At 37.0% G+C, this 26,235-nt stretch overlaps 1 long non-coding RNA gene and 4 other non-coding genes across 6 annotated transcripts; all 5 read right to left on the minus strand.

Moving 5' to 3' along the window:
• Window positions 1-14,366: 14,366 nt before the first annotated feature.
• Window positions 14,367-17,516, minus strand: LOC113331228. 2 transcript variants are annotated; one of them, XR_003350816.1, is made up of 3 exons: window positions 16,453-17,516; window positions 15,109-15,181; window positions 14,367-14,874 (listed from the first exon to the last, which is right to left on the minus strand). It is a non-coding gene; the product is annotated as an uncharacterized LOC113331228 (long non-coding RNA). The 2 variants fall into 2 exon arrangements; XR_003350815.1 differs by having other exon boundaries at window positions 15,109-15,250.
• Window positions 16,929-17,007, minus strand: LOC113331657. Its single transcript, XR_003351100.1, has one exon. It is a non-coding gene; the product is annotated as a small nucleolar RNA U31b (small nucleolar RNA).
• On the minus strand, window positions 17,311-17,407 carry LOC113331667. Its single transcript, XR_003351109.1, has one exon. It is a non-coding gene; the product is annotated as a small nucleolar RNA snoR26 (small nucleolar RNA).
• A 1,350-nt stretch (window positions 17,517-18,866) lies between the features above and the next one.
• On the minus strand, window positions 18,867-18,946 carry LOC113331649. The gene has a single exon (XR_003351097.1). It is a non-coding gene; the product is annotated as a small nucleolar RNA U31b (small nucleolar RNA).
• Window positions 18,947-19,288: 342 nt separating this feature from the next.
• On the minus strand, window positions 19,289-19,385 carry LOC113331671. The gene has a single exon (XR_003351112.1). It is a non-coding gene; the product is annotated as a small nucleolar RNA snoR26 (small nucleolar RNA).
• Between the last annotated feature and the right edge of the window lie 6,850 nt (window positions 19,386-26,235).

Genomic DNA, 26,235 nt, shown 5'->3' on the forward strand with positions numbered 1-26,235 from the left:
AGAAAATCACTATCTAATGCTTACTGCGGAACATGACTGTCCCTCACTAAGCAGGGGACTTAATGTTGATGGTGTATTTTCAGCAAGGGCTAAAATTGTAAAATTATGATAATGCATGTTTCTAGCCCGGCTTTAGGAACGCATGTGACGATTCGTGTTTCTACGATCCGTGAATCGTTTTCACAATCTCTGATCGAGTACCTCTCAGAGCCATGATGAATATGTTTCTAGAAAGGCCTCCCACTTTCTGAGCGTTCGATGTTACGCATTTCATCGTGCCTCTCTATGTAGAAGAAATATTGAGCGGTCCTCCATACATAATTGTTTGTTGATATGGCAAAATGCCTTCAGGACGTCGGAGACACTCGTTGTTCCCTGATTACATAGAGAGACCTACCTTTACATAGAAGAATGATTGGGCGGTCCTCCATACATAATTGTTTGTTGAGAGAGAAAAATGCCTTCAGGACGTCGGTGACACTCACTGTTCCCTGACTATGTAGAGATACCGTGTGTAGATTCAGGCGGTTCTCCATACATAACTGTTGAGAGGGAAAAACGCCTTCAGGACATCGGCAACACTTGTTGTTCCCTGACTATACACCTTTCAGTACGGGTATGACGCTTTACTATCTAATATCCCCTTCTGCAATAGATTAATTATACCGTGACATTCACCACTGAATTCCTAGCAGATAATCTATTTTATCTCATTACTCCGATTCCATGGTCGAATCCACGACCGATCCCATGGAATGGTAGTAGATAATTATTTTATGTCATTACTCTGATTTCATGATCGAATCCACGGCTGATCTCATGGAATGGTAATAGATAATTTTACTACTCCGATTATATGGTCGAATCCACGATCCCATGGGATGGTAATATAACCACTCATTTTATTACTATGATTCTATGGTCGAATCCACGATCCCATGGAATGGTAATACTCATTTTATTATTCTGAATTCATGGTCGAATCCGTAGGATCATAATAGATAACCACTTACCTTTATTACTCAGTTTCATGAATCATTATCCACTGAATTTCATAAATTATTAATAAATACTCAACAACCGGGCATCTAGACTATCACCGACCGAGTAAGCCTCAATAAAATTGTGCAAGTGTACTCAACAATGATGCACGAACAAGCACCCAAATGCACGAACGAGCATTCGAAAATATGGACAAATGAGGAATCCTACACAAAACAGGAGACAGAAAATAATAATAATGAAGCGCCCAGGGACCGGGCCCACCGGCCGACCGACCATGCCCTAACTGTGGCCGGTCCCCATGCCTCTTCCTTCATTCTTCCTTATTTTATTATTATTATTATTTTCATGAACTCATGAAAACTCCTTCATTCTAGCAACTTTCCTTGTTTGAGCAAATTAAACTCATGGTTTCTCCATATTTTCACCGTTAAAAAATAATAAAAATAGGGAAAGGTGTTGCTGGACCGGGCAACCTGGTCGGCCAGCCATGCCCTAGACGTGGCCGGTCCCACACCTTACAATCCCTAGTCTTTCATAATTATTATTTCCCTCATCTCATGAAACTCCTCCGATTGAGCAAAGATCATGGTTTCTTCATATTTTCTCAAATATTGCTCAAACCATGAAAAAGCCAAAAAGTCAAATGGTCACATGACCGACTAGACTATTCACGAAAATATTAAAATATTATTATTATTTTAATATTCTCAAAATACTAATCAAAGGAGCAAAGTTCTACTTGCTCATTCGAGCAAAATCAAGAATTTCAGTCAAAGATCAAACTCTTCTGAAAATGCATAATATTGCTCAATCGCACACCAGAAAATATCAAAACTCTCAGGGTTGAGACATGGACGTTATGATGACACGGGCATGCCTCCTTGACCAACCAAGGCCGGCCCTAAGGCTTGCAAAGAGTCGGTCCCACACGTTTGACCTAATTTGCGCAATTGTTCATATTGGGTCCAAACTCTTTCCAACCGACTTGGAATTTGCTCAAACGACCATCATCTGGTCCCACGACCACCAAGGGCCGGTCTCATGCCCTCTTGTTCGGTCCCTCACTTTTCCATAATTAGATTTTATCACCTAATGCTCAATCGAGCACTATTTCAATAAATGATGAAACCGGCATTTAATCATCATTCTTTCACCAACCGGTCAACAAAGGATCCTGGTGCAACGCTCACTCGAGCAATCAATCACCACATGGACGTCCATCATCCCATGTGGTCGGTCCCTCCCTCACTCATGACCTATTTTCAGCAATTCATCAATTAACGAACAATTGATCAAAAATTAGGGTTTCAAACCAACGCTCTATAAATCATCATTCTGAGCAAGTTCAAACACTAATAAATTTATGTTGATTCAGCAATCAACATCTAGATTAATCATATACTATTTGGTAGTCTACCAGTATTTCAATTAATATTTTATTGGGTCACGTTACCAATAAATAATTCTTCGAATTGAGCAATACTTGCTCAGTTGCTCGAATATTGATCCAACTATCAATATTCAGTAACTTATCAGTAATTCGTCGAATTGAGCAATACTTGATCAGTTGCTCGAATATTGATCCAACTATCAATATTCAGTAATTTATCAGTAATTCGTCGAATTGAGCAATACTTGCTCAGTTGCTCGAATATTGATCCAACTATCAATATTCAGTAACTTATCAGTAATTCGTCGAACTGAGCAATACTTGCTCAGTTGATCAACTATTGATCCAACTATCAATATTCAGTCAGTTGCTCGAATTTACAATATTTGCTCAAACGAGCAATATCTAAGAACGTCTAACATGTTCAATCCATGAATCATTGAGCATTCGATCACTCATGCTCGATTCAACAAAACTTAGACTTACTGTCTAATAGTCAACGACTGACTAAACAAATACACGTCTTCCTTGCAGACTTCACAAATCATGAGACATCAATCACGTCACATAGGGGATATCAATTAGGGTTTTGGTCTAGCGGCCTACGGCACGTGGATTCATCCATGATGATAAATGTGAGTAAGTCGTGAAAACGGTTGAAGGAGTTAGAAAATTAGTGGGTGAATGGTTAACCACGTCTCCGCACGACCTGGAACTGGTTTCACCACGATTTCCAACTCCCCACTCTTTCACTCAAGAAACTGTCACACTTACAGGGATCAAGGTGTTTACTATTCTGACAATATAAATAAGTCTCTAAATCCATGATTGATAAGACAACATTCGTATACACAGAATTTCTCGAGCAATTACTCTCAAGAATTCATCAATCTACCAGAACTTATTCGAACTCATCAGTTCACAGAAAACTTGCAGAAACCTTCAACATATCCACAATCCTTGATCATCATTGATCCCACACAATTCTCAGCTTCCCTCCTACAGATCAACCCATCTCCCTCTTTGTGACCGAATTGACACTGGAATGGCCATTGACTAGGTTTAGGATGGAGTCCTATAGATTGATCTCTCGAATCTAAGCACTCCCTTTGCAGTGCATCTGTGTGAGGTTAAGCAGTTTGCTCGGTTGAGGAGTCTCGTTCGCACGCTCGTCTCTTCAATTCCCTGAAAAACCAGCGAACCGTTTTTCCCCATCTACATGTTTTTAATTTTATTTTTGGAAAATGAAAGTTAATAATGTGCATTTACTAGTTGGAGATTTTCTAAGAGATTTTCGGTCATTATTTTGGACAAAGCATTTCCAGGAATTATGGAAACCGAATCTGGAATATATTGCATATCTTGAGAATATTTTCGGTTTTGGAAATTCCTTGGTGTCCAAACTTTCTTGGTTTATAAATATGAAAGTTTGCATTTCGAGCAAACTAATCCTCGTACAACAAGAACTATCTCAGTTGTGCTGCTACTGGTGAAGCCGCCTATTCGGAAAGGAGAGTAACCTAATTAGGCGAAATCTCTTACGGCCGCTTAGTTTAAAGACTTCTTTGGGATTGAGAAGCTCTATTAGTACCTTTGGTGGGAAACTAGATAATTGCGGTTTATCCTTTGTTTTCGATTGATTTGATTGACTAACGATGGTTGAACTTTGATTGCACCTAGTTTGTTTATGCTTGAGAATCTTCTCTTCTGATATAAGATTCACTCAAACTAGATCGAAGTTTCGACGGGGAACTTTAGACTGTTTGTAGTAAAGACGTATTGTGATAATCCATTGTTAACAGACTCCGTTCAGTGCGTGATTGATCACAAAATATTCAAGTTGATTGTGTGCAGGTGTTTATTGAAGATCTAAGAAGATTTGAAGACAAAGAAGACTTTGAAGATTTCTGATTTGGGTTCATAATCTTTGGTGTACACAATACTTGTTTCGGTAAAAGAGGATCCAACTATATTCGGTTTATCCTTGTGGTAGATTAGATTGATTAGTTGTGTAAATCGGCATCAATACAATTCTTTGTGATTAAAAGTATTGATTGCAAAATCTTAACAATTACTTAGGTAGTTGATAATAAAATAGATCTAAGAACCTGACGAAGGAGTTTATTGAGATAAACAGAAGAGTCTTTGTCGAACTCACATCACTTGGTTGAAAAGAGTTGATACCAAACAGATTTGTTGTTCTTTTACTTTTTGGAATACGAACCAAAGGAATTGTTCCAAGTACGTGACTTATTACAAGTTGGAGGCGTGGGAATACAGACAGAACTAGGTGAACTATAGGTTTAGTTGCTTGGTCTCAACTATACGAAGTTGGTTTGATTTTTTATAGCGGCTTAATCCTGAGAGTATTAAATTCTGGACAAGGTCCCGGGGTTTTTCTGCATTTGCGGTTTCCTCGTTAACAAAATCTTATTGTGTCGTTTATTTTTATTTTCCGCAATTATAATTCTTGTTATTATAATTTAAAGTAAATTACGCAAACGTTAATTCCTATTTACTTGATAGTAATCCTATTTGTGTTTGGTTAAGACCGAACCATTTATCAAGTAAAAATACTTCGTTGTTGCATTGTCTCAATCTTGTATCCATAGTCAATCACACAAGTTATCTTGTTGTCGTATTGTCTCGATCTCGTATCCATATATGATCACACGAAGTGAACCGATTTGTTGTATTGTCTCGACTCAGTCCATAGACAATCACTTTCGGAGAAAGGACTTATAGGTTGAAAATTTTTAGATTGAGGTATATTTGGGTACCCTCGTCTTTTCATGGCTTGTCAACGAAGTAAGGGCCATGCATAAAATACAGGGTTATATATTCCTCTCCCAGTTTCGGATGCTCCTTGGGAAGATATATCAATGGACTTTGTTCTAGGTTTACCAAGAACTCAAAGAGCTTGTGATTCATTTTTTGTGGTTGTCAATCCGTTTTCCAAGATGGCACACTTTATTCCGTGTAAGCAGGCTACGGACGTCGTGACTACCGCAAATCATTTCTTCCGTGAGATTGTTCATCTACATGGAATTCCCAAAACTAATTTGAAAAGACGAGGGTACCCAAATATACCACAATCTTAAACTTTTCCACCTATAAGCCCTCTTACCGAAAGTGATTGTCTATGGACTAAGTCGAGACAATACAACAAACCGGTATTCACACTTTATGTGATCGTCTATTGATACGAGATCGAGACAATACAACATCAAAGTGTGATTACTTAATAATATGTTCGGACTTAACCAAACTATATATGATCACTATCAAGTAATATGGAATTAACGTTTGTGTAATTTACTTTAAATTATAATAACAACAATTATAATTTCGGAAAACAAAAGTAAATGATACAACAAGATTTTGGTTCGTAAGAATTACACTACAAACTACATAATCAGAAGTCATAATTAAAACATAAACCTCCAATTATGAACAATCGGAAGCAAGGGTAACAACTTTTCTTCCGATTACACACAATCGAAAGTCATATTCTAATTTTATCTCCCGAATATGCACCAATTTTGGTTCAGAAATTGGTAATTTCATGAGACATATATAATTGGAACAAAACAATCTAACATATCCACCGATTGCACATACCTGGAAGTAAAAAGAATAGCCTTTGGCTTCCGATTAAAACGTAGCCCCAAAATTGGATTTTGCGAAAATCACAAAATTTTCAAATTTTACAACTTACATAATCGGTAGTGGGTTGAATTCATCTAACCTACGATTACACACAATTGAAAGACAAATACTATACGGTATCTTCCGATTCTAGGTACCAATTGTGTGTCCCTACATGTTCTAATTCTCTCTTAAAATCGTAAGGCAACATATACCCTAGCTACTGAATATGTCAATTTTAGGGTTCAGTGGCAAACAACTATGTATAATCGGAAGTAATCTATAAAAAATAATTCTCGATTCTGGTCGATGTAACCGAAAACCCTAGAAAATGGTCACAATCGGGAGATAAAATGAAGATCTAACTTCCGATTCCGGGAAAAAACCGAAAACCCTAGATCTTATTTTCATGGATTCGTCAAATTGAAGCAACATAAACACATAAAACGATAGAAACTTACCTAATTGGGGTCATTTGCTGGAGAGTTTGATTATCGGAATCACCACCACCACCTACATGAGCGGCTTCATCTTCTTCATGTTCTTCGTGTTCGTCGTCTTCTTCGTCATTTGCAGCAATTATACTCGAGCTCTCGTGGGTTCATTAGTTTTAGTCATCGTTTTATAGAAGAATCGACGATATTTTTGATTCGGTGATGAACGACGACGATGAATTGAAGTTTGAGAACAAGGGAATATGGTTTTTACTCTCCACAATCAGAATGGAAGAAGAAGAGGAGAAGAAGAGTTGAAAAGAAAAGAAAAGAAAATGAAATGAAAGGTTAGGTTTTGGGTGGTTTTCATCGTCGAAAGGTTGTGTCGGCAATTATACAATCGGTAGTAATATGATTATAGACGGTTGCCCCAAATTCATTTTTTTGCAAAACCGATAAAAATTGAGTTTTCTACTTTAACAATCGGTAGATATGATATGTTATTATTCTATCGATACACAAAAACTCTATACTAAAGTACCGATTATTGAAGGGCACTTAGGTATTCTCCGGAAATTTGAACATCCCATAACCGTGTCTATGGATTGGGAATACAAAAGTCGCCCCTAATTCTTTCAGGGTCGCCCCTAATGACGCCAGGTTTATTATTTCATTAAAGCACCACATAAAAATTAAAATGTTGTCACCAGATTTGCATCCCTAAATGCAAAATCAATGCCTCAGTATTTCCCCCCAGACATATACAAGTTTCTTAGAATTGGTCGACTTGAGCAGCAACCCTTGTAGGTTGATGCGGCAAATAAACGCACATATTTTTTTTCAAGCACCACCAACAAGTTGTTTAGAAGATGTTGTCAGCAAATTTAAGAAATCACCGTCTCAGTTTTCTTATAGAGACATACAATTTGCTTAAATTTCCCCTAGACATACAAGTCGCTTAACAATGGTTGTGAGCTTAAATAATTGACTGCAGTTTCGAATACATTGATGTTCTGGACTCAGGGAAACATACAGGCAAAGTTGCCACATCTTAGAAATCTTGCAACTGCAAGTCTGCTAGCTAAACTACATTACTGGAAATTAGAAATTACATTTAATTAATTAAGACAAGAGGCTTAAGGTCCTTCATGATCTTCAACTGATCGATATCTGCATCTTGCATATGACAGTCAGACGTCAGTAGTAGCATTCAGTGCAACAGGCTGATAACCTACTTTGTCATGACCTTTGACCAAGCTCTGCACCTCCACACTGTCACTACTTGGAGCATTCGATGCTTCAGATTTATCACGGAAATCATACCCACAAAGATGATCATTCAAAACCTTCTTATCAACCACTTGATTGTGGTCAGCTTTACAGGCAAAGAAGAATACACTCTGAACTAGTAGCGCCGTGAGATTAACGGACACCTACAAGAACAAACACGTCAATCCCAAGAAAAGCTTAACCATGAAATGGTCAGGACTCTGCATCACATACCCAAACACCTTTCCTATAAACCATGTAGCCGCGAAGTATAAATTTGCTAGTTCGATAGCAATTTTAATTCTCCCTTGTAAGAGTTTCTTACTCTTCTTCATGGCTGCCAATCCATAAACATTTGGTTCAACAACAGATATTACACTGGCCAAATGCCATAACGCCATAACATAGAAATGAACAACAAAGTATAGGATACAAGATATGATAAGAAAACCCAACGCTCCCCACCACAGAGCTCCTTCATTATTATTTAACGAATCAAAGACATATATAGGAGTGAAGATGATCAAGTAGTAGGTCGTGGCCTTGAGAAGTAAGGCGTATAAGAAGGTGATCAGAAGATGTTCAAATATGCGAGGAATCACAAAGAGAGTGGAGATTAAGGAAACGGACTTGGATGCATAAAGAGAAGCTACCGTGAAGACAATAACGGATGTCGAGAGAAGAGACATGAGGAAAAGGGAAAGGTTGTAGGAGAACTCATGGATTGATTCGGGATAGCGGGTAAGCAAAAGTCGGAGAATGAAATTTTAAATAGTAACTGCATCAATGAAGGTGGGAGAATGAGGGTTATGGTACTAATCAAAAACAGTGGAGATGGTGATTTGGCTGGGATTTTCATTGCTTCTCCGATGATTTGATTTGCATCCAAGAATTTGAGGTCTTTTGCTGAAGTAAAGAGCTCCATATTGTTGTTTGTTTAGTTTCAATGGTGAAAGAAAGACAGAGAAGACAACAAAATTTATCAGTATGTATAGTGGTTCTGAATTGCAATTGAAGGGAAGCTTCTTGGTTGTTGCTTCTTAATGGTGGTGGTGGCAGTTGAGCCTTGAAGAAATAATGCTTGATATTTTGGAAGGCAGCTGGTAATTGTAGCGAGAGTATTAAGAGAAGAATGTCGCTAGACAATTCTCCCTGAAAGTGTTATTGATAGTTCTTCAGGTGTTTTCATTACAGACTCAGAAAAAGAGAATAACGGATATTTAAAGACAGTGAATACAGTTGGTAACTGATTACCTACTTTAACGACTAACACCTGCCGGTTACTACTCACACACACTCAAACTGCACACTTACACTCATTCTCTAACACCCCCCCGCAAGTCCAGTGTCGAAGGTGGAACAGAGACACTGAGCTTGGAACGAAGATAAGCAAAACGATTTGTAGACAGACCCTTCGTAAAGATGTCTGCAATTTGGTCCTGAGTAGAGAGAAACCTGACTTCAAGAGCTTTAGCTGCTACCAGTTCACGTACATAATGAAAAACAATCTCTATGTGTTTCATGCGATTGTGAAATATAGGATTAGTTGTCAAATATGTGGCACCCATGTTGTCACACCAGAGAACTGGAGGTCGAGGTGAAAGACACTCAAGTTCTGTCATGAGAGATTGAATCCAAGTTAACTCTGATATAGCATCAGCGAGAGCAAGGTATTCAGCTTCTGTACTGGAGCGAGACACACATTTCTGCTTTCTAGCACACCAGGAAATAAGATTAGGACCCATAAAAATGGCCATTCCACTAGTTGATCGTCTATCAGCAATGTCACCAGCCCAATCAGTATCTGAAAAAGCTTGAAGTTGCAGAGAACCAGAGCGTTTAAACTGAAGTCCATATCCCAATGTACCTTTAAGATATCTTAAAATGCGCTTAATTGCTGTCCAATGATCTTCAGTTGGAGATTGCATGCACTGACATGCCATGTTGACTGCAAAGGCCACATCTGGTCTTGTAATTGTAGTATATTGCAGAGCACCCACAACACTTCTATACAGAGCTGGATATTCAAACAATAGAGATGGACTGGTGCACTTGGTAGGTGCAATGGGAGTGGACAATGGATGAGCAAAGGATATTTTAGTCTTATGTAAAAGATTGGAAATATATTGCTCCTGAGACAAAAGAATACCTTCATTGTTCTTAGAAGCCTGAATGCCCAAGAAGAAATGAAGTTCACCCAAATCTTTAATGGAAAATTCTCTTCCCAGATCTTCTAGTAATTTCTCAACAGCCACATGATTATTGCCAGTTACCAAAATGTCATCAATATATATCAGTACATAGATGGCTGCAGCAGATGTAACCTTGAAGAATAGTGAAGTGTCTGTCTTAGAAGACTGAAAACCACATTGTATTAAGAATTGACTGAGCCTTTCAAACCAAGATCTGAGAGCCTGTTTGAGCCCATATAGGGACTTCTGCAATTTACAAACATGATGAGGCAGCAGTTTGTCAGTGTATCCAGGAGGCTGAACCATGAAAACCTCTTCTGTCAGATTGCCATGCAAAAAGGCATTTTTGACATCAAGCTGTCTGATCTGTCATACCTTGTAAAGAGAAATGAGAATGAATCATCCTTACAGTAGTTGGTTTGATAACAGGACTAAATGTGTCCTGATAGTCAATGCCTTCAACCTGATTATAGCCCTTTGCCACTAGTCTAGCTTTAAATCTTTCAATTGTGCCATCAGCATGCCTTTTGATTCTGAATATACATTTGCATCCAATAATATTATCACCTGCACTTGCTAATACCAACTTCCAAGTGTCATTCTGCAAAAGTTCATTAATTTCTTCATCCATTGCAGCTCTCCATCTTAGATCCTTACAAGCTTCAGAGTAACATGTTGGAACTGTAATATCCTCACAAACTGTTTGTACTTCAGAGTTGTAAATTTTTGGTTTAAAAACTCATTTCTTGCCTCTAGTAGTCATTGAGTGGTCATTGATAGTAGGGATTTTGACAGAATCATTAACTGATGATGACTGTGGTAGAGCAGGAGATGTAGAAGTATCATTACTGTCAGACAGAGAAAGATCAACTTCATTGGAAATTGCAGCAGAAGTAACAGCAGTTGGCATGGAATTCAATAGATGAGAAGAACTATTGTCAGATGCAGGGGCTTGAAATAATGTTGAATAAGGAAATTCTGTTTCTGCAAATCTTACATCTCTTGAGATAATGATTTTGTTTGTAAGAGGATTAAGACATCTGTAGCCTTTGTGCATATGACTGTACCCCAAAAAGATGCATTTGACTGATCTAGGTTCTAATTTATGGTGATCGAAAGGCCTGAGACATGGATAGCATGCACAACCAAAGGTGTGAAGAAATTGATAATCAGGTTTGATATGAAACAGAGTTTCTAAGGGTGATAATTGGTGTAATGTTGAGGATGGCAGTCTGTTGATTAAGAAATTGGTTGTTTCAAAGGCATAGCTCCAGTAAGAGATAGGAAGAGTAGCATGTGAGAGTAAAGCTAAGCATGTTTCTACTATGTGCCTGTGTTTTCTCTCATCTGTGCCATTTTGAGCATGATCATGAGGACATGAAACTCTATGACCTATGCCACAAGTATCCAAATAGGTAGACACATTTCTATATTCTACTCCCCAGTAAGATTGAACAAGTTTTATCTTCCTACTCAAGAGATTCTCTACATAGGATTTAAATTTAATGAATGTAGAAAGAACTTCTGACTTGTAAGCTAGTGGATAAAGCCAAGTAAACCTGCTATAAGAATCAACAAATGAAACATAATACTTGTAACCATTGATGGAGAAAATGGGAGATACCCATACAGGTAAAGCAACTCAAATAAGGTCCAAAGGGCCACACACTTTATTTGTACTAGAAGGATAAGGTAAAGCATGACTTTTAGCAGTTTCACAAGCAGAACAAATTTGAGTAGATAAATGTCTATCAATAATCACATCAACTGAGGATAAAACATGCTTCAAGGTTTTGTAAGCAGGATGCCCTAACTTGTTATGCCAGCTAGCTGAAGTAGTTGCATAAAAGGCTTGTTTGAGTTGGCTTGCACTGAATTCCAAATGATATAAGCCATCTTTAACAGGAACACTGAGGATAACCTTGTGAGTGACCAAATCCTTCACATAGAATATAGCAGGATGAAATTCAAAGTAACAGTTATTCTCCTTGGTAAATTGATGCACAGAAATAAGATTTCGAGTAATAGATGGCACATGAAGCACATTGGAGAGGGTAAATTGCACATCATTAAGGTGTAAAGTAGAAGAACCAACATGAGTAATATTCAAAACTGAGCCATTGCCAACTTTTACTTGATCATGTCCTTGATATTCTGAGTGAAGATTGAGATTAGAGAGATCAGAAGTAACATGATGTGTAGCTCCAGAATCAGGTACCCATGAAGATCTAGCAGAGGAATTGGTGTCATCATAAACAGCAAATGCTTCAGGTTCTGGACACCAGTAATCTTCATAATCATCTTCATAGGAATCATAACTGGTGTTGTAGGCATGAACCATTGAGTTATCAGTGTATCTATATCTGCACTCAGGTGCTAGATGTCCATCTTTCTTACAAATTTGACATGGTGTTGCAGTATTGGTCTGAAAATGTGAACCAGGAGGAAAGAAGTTGTTGTTGGTATATGATCTGCCTCCTGATGCAAATCTGTTAGAGCAACCTCCATTATCAAATCTACCACCTCTATATCCACCTCTATAACCACCATTATATCTGTTGCCACCATTATATCCACCACGATATCCACCTCTAGGTGCTGAGCCTCTGTAAGAGTTATTCCATGGAGCTGAATTGGGAGGTGGATAATTTGTAGGATGTGAATAGTGTTGGTAATAAGCAGTAGGTGAATTGTTGAAATTGGAGTAGTGAGGATCAAAGGATGGAAAATTGGTCGGAAATTGTGATTGTTGAGTAGATACATTGGCTGAGGCGGTTGTTAGATCTACTTTGGAATCAAAATTCACACGAGCTTCCTCAGAGAGTAATAATCCTAGTAGCTCAGATGAAGTTATGAGGTTTTCGGTTTTTAATTGTTGTGTATTAATAGAGGTTTTGAAAGAATTGAATTCTGGTGGTAAACCTTGTAAAATATGAAAAACTAGATCCTCATCAGTAATTGCTCTTCCTATTTGTGCTAATTGGTGTGAAATAGATCGGTCTTTGTTGAAGTAAACAAGCATAGAATCACTATTTTTGTTTAGATGAACTAAATCAGTTTTTAGTTGCATCAATCTAGACTTTGTAGATGAATTGAAATTATGCTCCAAATGAGTCCAGATTTCATGAGAGAAGGTGCAATCAATTACCTGTGTGTGAGATTCTTCTGTGCAAGCACTAAACAACCAGGAGAGTATAGCTTGATCTTGATTTACCCAGTAATTGTAGTCAGGATTTCGTATAAAATCATTCTCAAGATCAGGATCGACAAAATTGGGAGCTGTAAGAAGAGCTTCACCAGCAGCAGATGTTTTGCGAAAGTATTTAACGGGACACTGATAAGATCCATCAACAAATCGGAAAAGATTGTAACTACGATGAAGAGGAACAATTTGTGATTTCCAAAGTGTATCATTTGTCGATGTTAATTTTGAAGGAGGTTTGAATGTAAGAGGAATATGTTTGTTGATTTCAACCATTGTTGATCTGTGAAATTGATATAGGTATTGAATTAGGGTTTGAAAACAGTATCTGATACCATATTAAGAGAAGAATGTCGCTAGACAATTCTCTCTGAAAGTGTTATTGATAGTTCTTCAGGTGTTTTCATTACAGACTCAGAAAGAGAGAATAACAGATACTTAAAGACAGTGAATACAACTGATAACCGGTTACCTACTTTACCGACTAACACCTGCCGGTTACTACTCACACACACTCAAACTGCACACTTACACTCATTCTCTAACAGAGAGAACCCATGTGTGTATTTTACTAGGAATGGCATGTTGCGTCAGATAACTAGAGAGTTTCAAGTTTACTCACTGGGCACTAGCTACCTGACTAGAATGGAAAAAGCACTCAAGAGGGCGCAAACCGCAAAGAGAACTCTCAAGACTCATATAGGGTGAGTGACCCTACAAGTAATGATTTTAGCATAAATAAGGTTCTTAGTTGGTCCAGTGGGTGGGACCCAGCTTTGCCTTGTCAAAAACTTGATTTTGATTTTTCACCAGCTAGCGTGAGTGCCATGGGTATGTCAACTCTGGTTCAGGGTTCAATAAATGAGTTTTTTTCACTGGCATTATAAACTAACATTTACTGCCATGACCTTTTCTCACATTTTACCAGTAACTTGAAAATATGCATTAAAGAATTTACCGCAATAATGGAGTGATGAAACCTACCAGTTAATGGAGTAGGGTGTCAACTGGTTTTCAGCAGGGATGGGCTTCTACAAGAAAATGACTACTGCACTGGCGCTAAATAAATCAGCACCAGCTAAAAGCAGTTTTGAGAAAGGAGTTTCCTAGAAGATGTAGTATGTATTGTTCACCAACATTGCCTAATTAGGAACGGACTTTGATGGTTCCATTCATTTTTTATGGGTGTGTTTTGGGCAATGGAGTCTAATCACAATGCAACTTCATTCACACTAATGGTATCTTTTTCACCATCTTGATTTACTTTAATGTTACTTACAAGAGGATAAAGGCATCTCTAGTTAGGTTGGTTGTTTTTTGTCGTGAGTTCGGATACTAGAAATGACATCGAAAAACAAAAGTCTTTGTTGTATTCTGTTTTCCTATGTGCCCTCCTAACTTGTTTGTAAAGCCATACTCTACAAAAGTTTGGTGACATCTACCAATCTCATTCCCATTCATCTACCAACTAAATGGTTAAACTCAAATGACCTCAAGGACTGCAACTGTACTGAGAACTAAGTAAGCTATTTCATTTTCTGCATGGTGGTTGCAATTGCATGGGCTTCTTCATCTTGAGGATCTTTGTCTACAATTTCTTCAGCATGTTAATAGTCTCTTTCATATCCTATCACTGACTATAGATTTGCTAAAATCCGTGGAGCTGCTGCCATTAACAATGTCACCATATGGAGTTTCCTGGTTCACGTTTATCACACCCAAACACTTCAAGACCTGCAATACAAAGATTTTGCAGTTATCACAAACTCACAAACAAATTGTAACTACGTAATTGCTATAGATTATGCAACAATTACAAATTACATCAGGTAGCACAATACACCGGTATTGTTTTATATGTTCAACAGTTTGATCAGATTACCAATCATCGTCTACCAAAAGTATTCAACTAACAATCAAAACTACATTTATCCTTCTCAAAAATCCTTCTCAAAAGTCTGAACTCACCTGTTGTAAATTACCTCCGGACAAATATTACTTCTTTACTTTGTGAGTCCTCTGTGAAGTGCCCATTAGAAGCCTGGTTATTAATCCACAAGAGATTAAATATTTCGCACCGTTGATGCATGTAAGACTGGGGCGTTAATACCTATCATCATATTCAAATCCATACGAAATTGTTTGGTAGCTTATATTTAAGTGAAAAAACAAAGTAGAACACATTCATAATTAAGGAAAGTCGAATTAAAATCATGAAATCGAACCAAACCCAAAAACTGTTTTAGGAAGGACCTCAGTAGGCATTTTGTCATCTAACAAAAATCCTCATTGGAGGAATTTTTCAGGAAGATAACACAGTATTTAAACATCACTGATCCTGATAAGTGATAACACTAAAAAGTTTACAGATTGAAAAGTTCTGTTTCACAAGGCCAAAAAGAAAGCAAAAAAGGAGAGTACACCCTAATTTAAGAAAGTAATAGAAAAATATGTTTGATTAAGTAATTAAGATATCGCAGTTATCTAGCATTCGCTCGAAACTCTTTCTGGTATAGAGAACATTCAACTTCTGATACAACAAAACTTATTAGAACTCTTAATCATTTGTACGATGGATGCCATAGTCAGACTAATCAGCAAACAAGAGTCTCTGAAATGGAAGGAGTCCACATCAGAACTGAGCGGTCCACAACCCTCATTCATGTGACACAGAAGAATAAGCATGGATAAGGAGCGGGTTATCTATTAAAATTATCCATGAATGGGAACATAATAGCTAAGCATCCAGCAACTACAAATCCATGATCGAAACCTGCACCACAGAGAATGCTTAACGTAGTTTTGAGTAATGCCAATTTCCACCACAAATTTACCAAATGGAAACAAGCATGACAGCTTTCCAGCAAAAAAAGACACAAGTATTCAAACAAACACCCATTGCAATTACTAGGTCCCATTCTTGGTTCTTGCCATTGCAAATACAAGAAGAGCTTGATTGCAGCTAACGCACAGAAACAAATATCTTAAACTGAACAACAAACTACAGATAGCTTTCCTAAATTGTATTCTTTTTGATTTACAACCGAAATTTGGTCATCCTGTACACATGTACTAAATAATCAAAGTTGCTAAACACCAGAAAACTACTAACTACACTATGTATTTTTCTTCTTGTCAACTGTATGACGCGAGTCACTGGTGCACACATAATTTTCAATTGGGAGAGAATAAAACAAGCATACATACAACTAACATTGCAAGGAAAAACAGAAATAAACAGAAGGGACGGGTAAAGGCTATGTAATCTAAATTGTAAATTCTAACTGAACCAAAATACTGAACTTGATATACCTGCAACAGCTCAGGAGCTTCTAAATCATACTTGGTCGCCACGCTACTTTGCACTTCCTCCACTTTTTTGCTTGACTTCTTCAAAACCTACTTAGGCATTTTGGGTTTCTTCAAGGCTCCATCCTTCATGGATCAACATGTACCACAGAGAATGATCCAATGTGGTTCTAAGTTAAGCTGCCAATTTCCTCCATGATTCACCAAGTTGAAACAAGCATATGATCCAATGTGGTTCTCAATACCTGTATATCAATCTTTCATTCAAATCTACAGGATTAAACCCTAAGTGCGCTGGAAAACAAAGATGTGTATTGGTCAGTACCAACAATGTTCTTGATAAAACCAAGAAAGCGAATGATATGGCTTTCTAAACTTCATTCTAGAATGTGTGCGCTAGTAGATAATACCTTACAATTTCAAGTCTAGATTTGAAATTCCATTAACCAAGTCTTGACAATATCCTTATGTAATTATTTGAATCAGAAATTGAAGTCAATCACCATCTTGCACCATTGATGCATGTAAGACTGGGGTGACAACCATACAAAGTTATTTGGCAACTTACAATTACAACAAATAGACAAATTCAAAATCAGCCAAACGCCAAACAGAGTACTCAAAAATTAAGGAAACTCTAAATAAAATCATGAAATCAAACCAAAAGCAAAAAACTGTTTTTGGAAGAAGGACCTCAGTAGGCATTTTGTCATCTAACAAAATTCCTCGCTTGGAGAAATTTTTTCAGGAAGATAACGCAGTATTTAAACATCATTGATCCTGATAACACTAAAAAGTATACAGATTGAAAAAAAAAATTCCTTTTCATACAAAAAACTCAAGGCCAAAAAGAAAGCAAAAAAGCATCTCAGACTCATTTTTCCCCATTAGTTTTCTTCACTATGAAAATTCAAAGTGCAAGGATGGTTACAAGGTTTTTGTCCATCATTGATGCTGTCTGTCTAACACTCCTTCCTTGAGGAATGACAAGATTCAACAACAGCAATGTACAATGTACAAGTGTTGTGTAGATCTAATAATCGGAAGAAAAAATAAAACATTGGAAGAAAAAGATACACCAGAAAACTGAAAGCAAAAAAAAAAAAAAAAAAAAAAAAAAAAAAAAAAAAAAAAAAAAAAAAAAAAAAAAAAAAACTCCGTAAACAATAACAAAATAGGTTACCAATTTGCTTTAAACCCTCAAAGAAGAGAGGCATAGGCACCGTATCGACCAACTACAAATTCATGGATACAACAAACATAAGTAGCAGGTTACCTATTAAAGATGGATAAGTAGCCCTAGCAGGTATCTATTTAAAGTTATTCATGAATACAACAAACAGAAGGGGAGCTACGCATCAAGCAACTACAGATTCATGGATCAAACATGTACCACAGAGAATGATCCAATTTGGTTCTAAGTGAAGCTGCAAATTTCCTCCGCGATTCACCTAGATGAAAAACAAGCATATGAGCTTCCCAGGTAAGTACTCAAACAAGCACCTAGGTCCCATTTTGATTATTTCCATTGCGAACACATTATACTAAATTTCTTAAAACCGAACAACAAACCACAAGTATCTTTCCTGAATTGTACTTCCTTTTATTCTACAGCCAAGATTCTGTCATCCATTACACCCAGAGTTGTTAGACACTAGAAAATTACTACCTACACAATGTATTCTTTTCATGTCAACATGTATGAGGCACGTGACAGGTACACACAGACACCTAACATGCCAAGGAGAAGCAGGAATTCACAAAAGGACCAAGTAAAGGCTATGTAATAAATGTTGTAAATTCAGAAATCTACTGCACATTTCATGCCACTAACTGAATAAAGGACTCCTAATACTTACTGTGGCATTAAGCTCGTTTGCACTTATCTGCCTAATACGTGTCTTTTGATATGTCATAGACAGCAAGGTTTAAGTAAAGTAAAGACACACCAAGACAATTACGTATGTGGTTATCAGATTCTTTAGCTCACTTCATTAGGGAATATGGCAGTCCAAAGTAAGGAAGAGGAGCATGGCTGGTTAACTAAGAACCTGACAATACTTGATTGAGGATCAAAACCCATACTTAATATCTTCTGCGATCTCTCCGCGAATTTACCAGTGCTAATCGAACACTGACCATGGTTGGTTAACTAAGAACCTTCATTTCTCAAAACCTCTATATTGAGTATCAATTTTTCATTCAAATCCACAGGATTAAACCCTAAGGGGTCAGAAAACAAAAAATGCGTATGGGGTCAGTACCAACAATGTTCTTGATGAAATTGAAAAAAACGAATGATATGGTTTTCTAAACTTCTTTCTAAAACATGTGGGCTAGTACATAATACCTTGAGTTAAAGTCTAGATATGAAACTGAAATAATCAAGTCTAGATAATATCCTTATGTAATTATTTAAATCAGAAATTGAAGTAAATCACCATGTTGCACCATTGATGCATGTAAGACTGGGGCGACAATACCTATCTTCATACTCAAATCCATGCAAAGTTGTTAGACAACTTATAATTAAGAGAAACAACAAAATAAACACATTCAAAATCAGCCAAACTCCAAATGGAGTACTCATAAATTAAGGGAACCCTAAACAAAATCATGAAATCAAACCAAAAGCAAAAAAAAAAACTGTTTTAGGAGGACCTCAGTAGGCATTTTGTAGTCTAAGAAAATTCCTCATTGGAGGAATTTTTTCAGGAAGATAACGCAGTATTTGAACATCACTGATCCTGAAACCTGCTGACACCAAAAAACTTTCAGATTGAAAAAAAATAAAATCCTTTTCATACAAAAATCACAATGCCAAAAAGAGAAAGTAAAGAAGCATCTCAGACTCATAGTTCCCCATTAGTTTTCTTCACTATGAAATTCAAAGTGCAAGGATGATTACAAGGTTTTTGTCCATCATTGATGGCTCAAGTGCCGTTAAGGAATAACAAAATTCTAACAACAACAATGTACAAGTGTTGTTTAAATCTAATAATCGAAAGGAAATAAAAAACCAGAAATAAATCACATAATTGAAAGAAAAAAAAAATCAATTGCAGAGAAAGTAACTTCGATGTGATCAAAATCTAGAAGAAAACAACAACATAATTAAGAAACCCTAAAAGAAGAGAGGTATAGGCGCCATAAACAAGAAAGTTGATTCACTAGGGTTTAACAGATCGACTGAGATAATCAAGTTTAAAGGTTTTGTGAGTTTGGAGAGAGTTTTAGCATCTCACCTTACAGAAGATTTGTGTCTTTTAACTTATGGTTGGTACTCGGAACTCGCATATCGCCGGGTACATACGTTAACTTTTGTTGCGTCAAAATATTTAAAAACAAAAAAAAAAAGGGAAATTTTGAGGTTGGTGCCTACAAAATGGTACACCTTTGCATTTGGTGTCCAATTTTGTCCAACTTTGAGTTTGGTACCCAGTCAATAAAAAAAAATTTTGACCATCTTGACCATCCAATAAACAGTTAAAAATGCAAAATGACCTGCTAAATTCTTATTTTCATTTTATTTACTAACTTTGCCCGGATGGTATCATCTCTCCTCCTCTACTATTCTCTGAAACTCAAAGTTTCCATCTCTCTCTCACACTCTTCTTTTTCTCTAATCTTAACACCCATATCTGTTTACTAACTTGTGGAATCCAAATCCAACAGAAGCAATCTCCAAAAAGTACATCCACCATTATGAACTGATTTTGATGAAGGCTTCGAGATAATACCAAAAATGGGTCTAATTTTGGATGATTTCTGATTTTAGGTTTGATTTTGTTTTGTAAGCAACCCTGATTTGTAGTAGTTAGAAGAGGCGACTCATGTCAAGGGAAAAGAAGAGGTGATTCATGAATGTATTATGAAAACTCTTAAAGAGGAGTAGTTAGAAGCGTTTACAGAGAGGAGGCTTGAGTCATGACTACGACGATGAACACTTAATTTCTATAATTCTCATTTGCTTAAGATCATATTTGATCGATCGTAAACATTTCTAATTGTAGTTTGAGTTATTTTTGATTTTTCAGACTTCAGGTTATTTGAAATTTCTGAAATTTTTCATGAAATCTGTACTTCATGTTTGAATTATTATAAGCAAGATGGATTCAAAATTGTTATAAGCAAGATGGATAGGTTGATCTAGATTTTGATGCTTCTTCTTAATGGTAACGGTGGTGGTTTAATGGTGGTAGACTGGTAGTGATGGTTCAATTACGGTGGTTCTAACCATTATCTCAAACGACCGTCAGTAGCGTTAAATGATTAATTATTAACCTAAAATATAAATCTAATTATGGATGGTCAACTAGTCAGCCGTTAAGTCAACTGTTTGACCCGTATCCACTAGGCACCTAACTCAAATTTGGACAAAGTTGGGCACCAAACGCAAAGGCATACCATTTTATAGGCACCAAAATTTCCCAAAAAAAATTACTATTGTACCTACAAATTTACATGTCCAAAGCTTTGCATCGAGTACAGTAGTCTTTTCTTGAAAGCTTTCCGAGGCATACAAAATGATTTGCCTAGCTAGGATGGTTTTATAAGGGATGTCATAGTTGAAAAAACGGGGGTCTAACAACACCACCCAATATTTCGCTTAGCAATCTGTATGGACTAACTCCGAAATACTTTGCTAGAGAATCAACTAGACAGTCAGACTCAATCTAGATAAAAGTATCTCAAGGAGTTAATATTTCTCTCTTGTTTTTGATATTACTCAAGCTAATAGAAATCAGCGAGTCCTAATCAAACACAAGGAATACTTGGACGGTACCAAAGACCAATTTACAAGGATCAATCAATATCAATCAACAATCAAAGGTCGGATTTCCAATTGATGATCACAAACGCACAACCTGTATTATTTCAATTATAAAGATAAATAATATAATGCGGAAAATGAAATAACACAGACACCAGAAATTTTGTTAACGAGGAAACCGCAAATGCAGAAAAACCCCGGGACCTAGTCCAGATTGAATACACACTGTATTAAGCCGCTACAGACACTAGCCTACTCCAAGCTAACTTCGGACTGGACTATAGTTGAACCCTAATCAGTCTCCCACCGATCCAAGGTACAGTTGTACTCCTACGCCTCTGATCTCAGCAGGATACTGCGCACTTGATTCCCTTAGCTGATCTCACCCACAACCAAGAGTTGCTGCAACCCAAAATCGCAGACTTGATAATAAACAAATCTGTCTTACACAGAAAAGTCTATCAAAGGATAAATCTGTCTCCCATAGATAAACTCTAGGTTGTGTTCCATCTAAAGATATGAAATCAAGGTGAACAGGAACCAATTGATAATACGGTCTTATATTCCCGAAGAACAGCCTATATTAATCAATCACCTCTCTACAATCCTTCCTGACTACACAGGAGGTTTGTCGAGGAATCACAAACAGTGAGACGAAGATGTTTGTGACTTCTTTATCTTGCCTATCGGAGACCTCTCACGATCTAAAGAAAATCAAAAATTGTACTCGTATGATAGAAGATGCAAGATCAGATCACACAACTACGATAAAAGTAGTATCGATCTGGCTTCACAATCCCAATGAAGTCTTTAAGTCGTTAACCTGGTTTTAGAGAAGAAAACCAAAGGTTAAAGGATAATCGACTCTAGCGAACACACTAGTATCACATAGACGTGTGGGGATTAGTTTTGCACAATGCTAGATGTCTCCTTTATATAGCCTTCAAAACAGGGTTTTGCCTTAGTTACAAAGCAATCTATATTCACCGTTAGATGAAAACCTGACTTAGATTCAAGCTAATATTTCTCAACCATTAGATCGAAAACTTAGCTTGTCACACACACTTGGGTAGACTTTTACTGGGTTTGTGAAAACCATGCCCAAACGTGTACGTGTATGTTGGTTCAACATAGTAACCCAAAAGGTTAACCATATGAGCATTTCATATTAACCTTGTTCTTCTTCACCATAACTAGTTTAATTGACTCAAATGAACTAGTTAAAGAGTTGTTCAATTGATATGAGATCTTATGTAACTACACAAGACACAATTGAAACAAATATGATTCGATTCGATTGAATCGGCTCATGAACTTTATAGCCGCGGTTTGCATAAAGCATTCCTTAGTAATTTAGGTTTCATGTTCAGAGCGCATCTTTAGATCATAACCACTTAAGCTCACAAACAAGTTCGCGGACTTAAGACAACCGGTGGAGTTTTCCAAACTCAGCAGAAAATCTCGGCAAAGAGACTTTCGCCAGTTCCCGGACTAGGTTCGCGGACTAAGTTCGGGAACTTACACGCAAACGAGTTTTTGGAAAATCCCAGCAGAAATTCTCGGTACAAGAACTTCCGTCAGTTCGCGGACTGAGTTCGCGGACTGGGTTCGCGGACTTGGCAAAGCTAATTCCTCCGGTTTCTCTCAATCAACAAAGTTCGAAAACTTGGATTAAGGAATACATGGTTATCTAATTTAAACTCTAATTCCAATCATTGAGACATTCTCAGAGGACGTTATATAGCCGTTATTCACAGACCGGTTCGCGTCAGAGCAATTCTCAAAGTAATTGAAACTTTTCATGACTTTCGTCACTAGGTGAAGATAAACTTGATCAAAGCGAAACGCTTTAGCAACACATGATTTCGAGATATAGATAGGCGAGATATACTCGGCTCGAAATATCAAATGTGTATGATCCAGTCTATATAGCATACGACTTTTGTCTCATAAGAAGTAGGAGATAGAAGAGATAGACTTTTGAGTGATAGATAAGTTCAAGTCTCCACATACCTTTTTGTTGATGAAGTTCCACGGTTCCTTGAATAGATCTTCGTCGTTGTATGATGAATCGCCATGAAGTCCTTGAGCTCAACTACACTTTTCTATCCTAGTCCGAGACTTAGCTATGTAGGCTAGAAATCAAGACTCATATTTTTGATCATTAACATTGACAAACATGCTTGAGATAGCAACGCATGCGAGGTCGACCGAGCTATGCTCTAACACTAGTCTTGAGTGAAAGACTAAGTTACCTTTGGTTTAGATAAGATAAATGCCCTTTCTGCTAATCAAATATTACGTAACTTAATCAAAAATCAATAATTATCTAATCTAATCAAAGTAAAAAATCAGTTTCATTCCTTATCTAATTCTCAGCCGAAATCAAAATAGAAAAACAAGTAATGAAGCAAGTGAACCGCAAATTGAATTTAGTGATGCTGGAGAGCGAGAACTGCGAGCACTGCTCAGTCAAATTCGCAAGTTTTGTTATCTCAAGCTTTTTGTCAATGTTAGATGTACAAAACTATATCTTGATTTTTATTCTACTAAAGTCATGTCTCGGACTAGGTATAGGGGGGTTGGTAGTTGAGTATCAGACATCACTGAATAACCCTCGAAGACTGAAGATCAACAAATACATTAGGAGAACTTCATCAACAAAGATTTATGTGAAGGCTAGACTATTCTGTTTGCTTACATGCATTACCATTTTATCTTTATGAGACTATGTTGTATGACTTCTGGTAGACTTAATATTGCAAATAAGAAATTTTGAGCCAAGTTTGTCTTGTTATACATCTCAAAATATGATTTAAGCAATGGATGTTTATTGGTCCTTCGCAATCTTAGTTCAAAACAATTTATTATTCAAGAACTACTTTTGTGTCATATGGATCATTTGAAAATTTCTCAAACAATGATATTTTATATCTATGGCAAATGAGAATGTTACAATATCAAAAATAGAGTGCATCAGATTCATAATTATTGAAATCTGGACTCAGGATAGGTTGGCGAACCATTTCGAAAACCATGGATATCTGAAATTCGGGAATATAGGTAGGTTCACGAACCAAAGTCGAGATCCCCATGGTGATCCGAACATGTGAAATAGCCAATGGTTCACGATCCGTAGCTATCTGAGTTCGGGAATGGCAGCACGGTTCACGAACCGTAACGCCCTGAATTCACGAACTCGCTAACGGTTCACGAACTATTTCACAAACTGTCCAAGTACGTATTAGTAAATGCTCAAAGACTATTTTTATAAATGTGTTTGGCATTTTTATGACTCCCATAAACACCTCTAAGATATCATTGATCACTAAAACATGTATGTGGATCATGATTCAAGTCTTAAGTGTTTAAAATGAACACAATATTGCTTACATGTTCGAAAGGCATATATATTGATGGTTATTTTCAATGATGTTGTAGTAATAGTTCGTTCAAGACTTGTAGAGATTTTGATTTTTAGACTTAATTTTTAAAGCAAAGAAAATAAAGAAAATTAAAGTTAACGTGAAAAATGATTGAGAGTATTGAGGCTAAGGATTCCACCGTTCATCAATACATATGTGGTTCAATAATAATTTTTATCATGCAATTCTAGACAATATAGCTCCAATAAAAAGAAATTGTGATTCTAAATTATTGCCCATCCTAGATTTTCAAAACATCAATTGTTAATCGCAAGCATGAAGTATCAAAAGCACTAAACTAAGCATACTTCATCAATAGAAAACACAACTAATTAATAGAAATTATTCACTCAATTTTCATTCGGCGCAAATAATCATAAAAGAATTGCATAAATTAATTTAAATAAATTTTACCACATAACTTGCTCAAAATATTGATTCATGCTCAAAAATTGTTTACAAAGATGAAATAGAGAGAAAATGATGAAAATCGGGTATTTGCAACGCTTATAAATTGTTGCAAAACGTTGTTACAATATACGATATGAGAAAAGTGTTGTAGTCACTGTTGATATATCGCTGCAAAGACTGTTGCAAAACCGAGAATAAACCACGGTTTTTAACGACAGGCTTTGGAAGCTTTATGTTCTTCGTGCTTTCTTCAAAACAGCAGCAGCAGAAAGATTACTGCAACTTGATTTTTCTTCATTCTGCAACTCTATGTTCTGGCCCAAACTCTCCGTCCGCTTTTCTGCTCCACCAGTACTCTATATATACTCGTCAGGACCAAGGATTACTCCTCATAACTCCAAAAGATCTCGCATAACTCGACAGTAAAGAGAATTAATCTCGACAATAATATCTTTCATTTCTTTCCTTTTCACGCATTGATTTTCTGCCAGCACACTCCCAGCATGCTTCTTCCTCATCTCTGATGTTGTCAAACACACTCAGCCACGCCCAAATCAACCAAGAATAGCACAAAATCTTGAGAAAATCTCGCAGGAGAATATTCTTCTCTGTTTTGTTAAATCCACGTAAATTTTGTTATTTTCTCGAAACCAAAGGATTTACCAGACCTGTTTCATCATCACAGGCCCAAACAAAGCCTTTCCAATGAAAATCTCCAAGTAAATCTCTGCCCAAACTTTCCCAGAAAACCCGAGAAAACTAGCCTCTCCTGTTTTGTTGGGAAACAATATCCAGCCAAATTTCAGCGATTAAATTGCCCGTAATAACTCTGTTATGCACTATCAAATCATCTCAAAAAGTTTCAGCCATTGAGTCTCTCTAAAACACCTTCAAATCTCGAGTCAAAATCTGCCTGTATGTCTGCAAAGTTTTCCCGCCAAAAATGAAGAAGAAGGTGGAGTGCCCTTATCCGAGACCGGGGTGCGAATAACAACTGAACCGGGGTGCCCTTAGTAGTTCAGTGGGTGCTTTTAACACTTTTGGGACCCTGAGAGCTTTTTCTGCGGTGTCTCCAACACATTTCTGGGGGGCCTCTAACACTCCTTCGGGGTGCCTATAGTACTTTTCACCGGGGATTCTAATACCACTTTCGAGTAACTTTTTTCATAAGAGTTT

This window comes from Papaver somniferum, unplaced genomic scaffold (assembly GCF_003573695.1).
Source record: "Papaver somniferum cultivar HN1 unplaced genomic scaffold, ASM357369v1 unplaced-scaffold_125, whole genome shotgun sequence".
Lineage (NCBI taxonomy): Eukaryota > Viridiplantae > Streptophyta > Magnoliopsida > Ranunculales > Papaveraceae > Papaver > Papaver somniferum.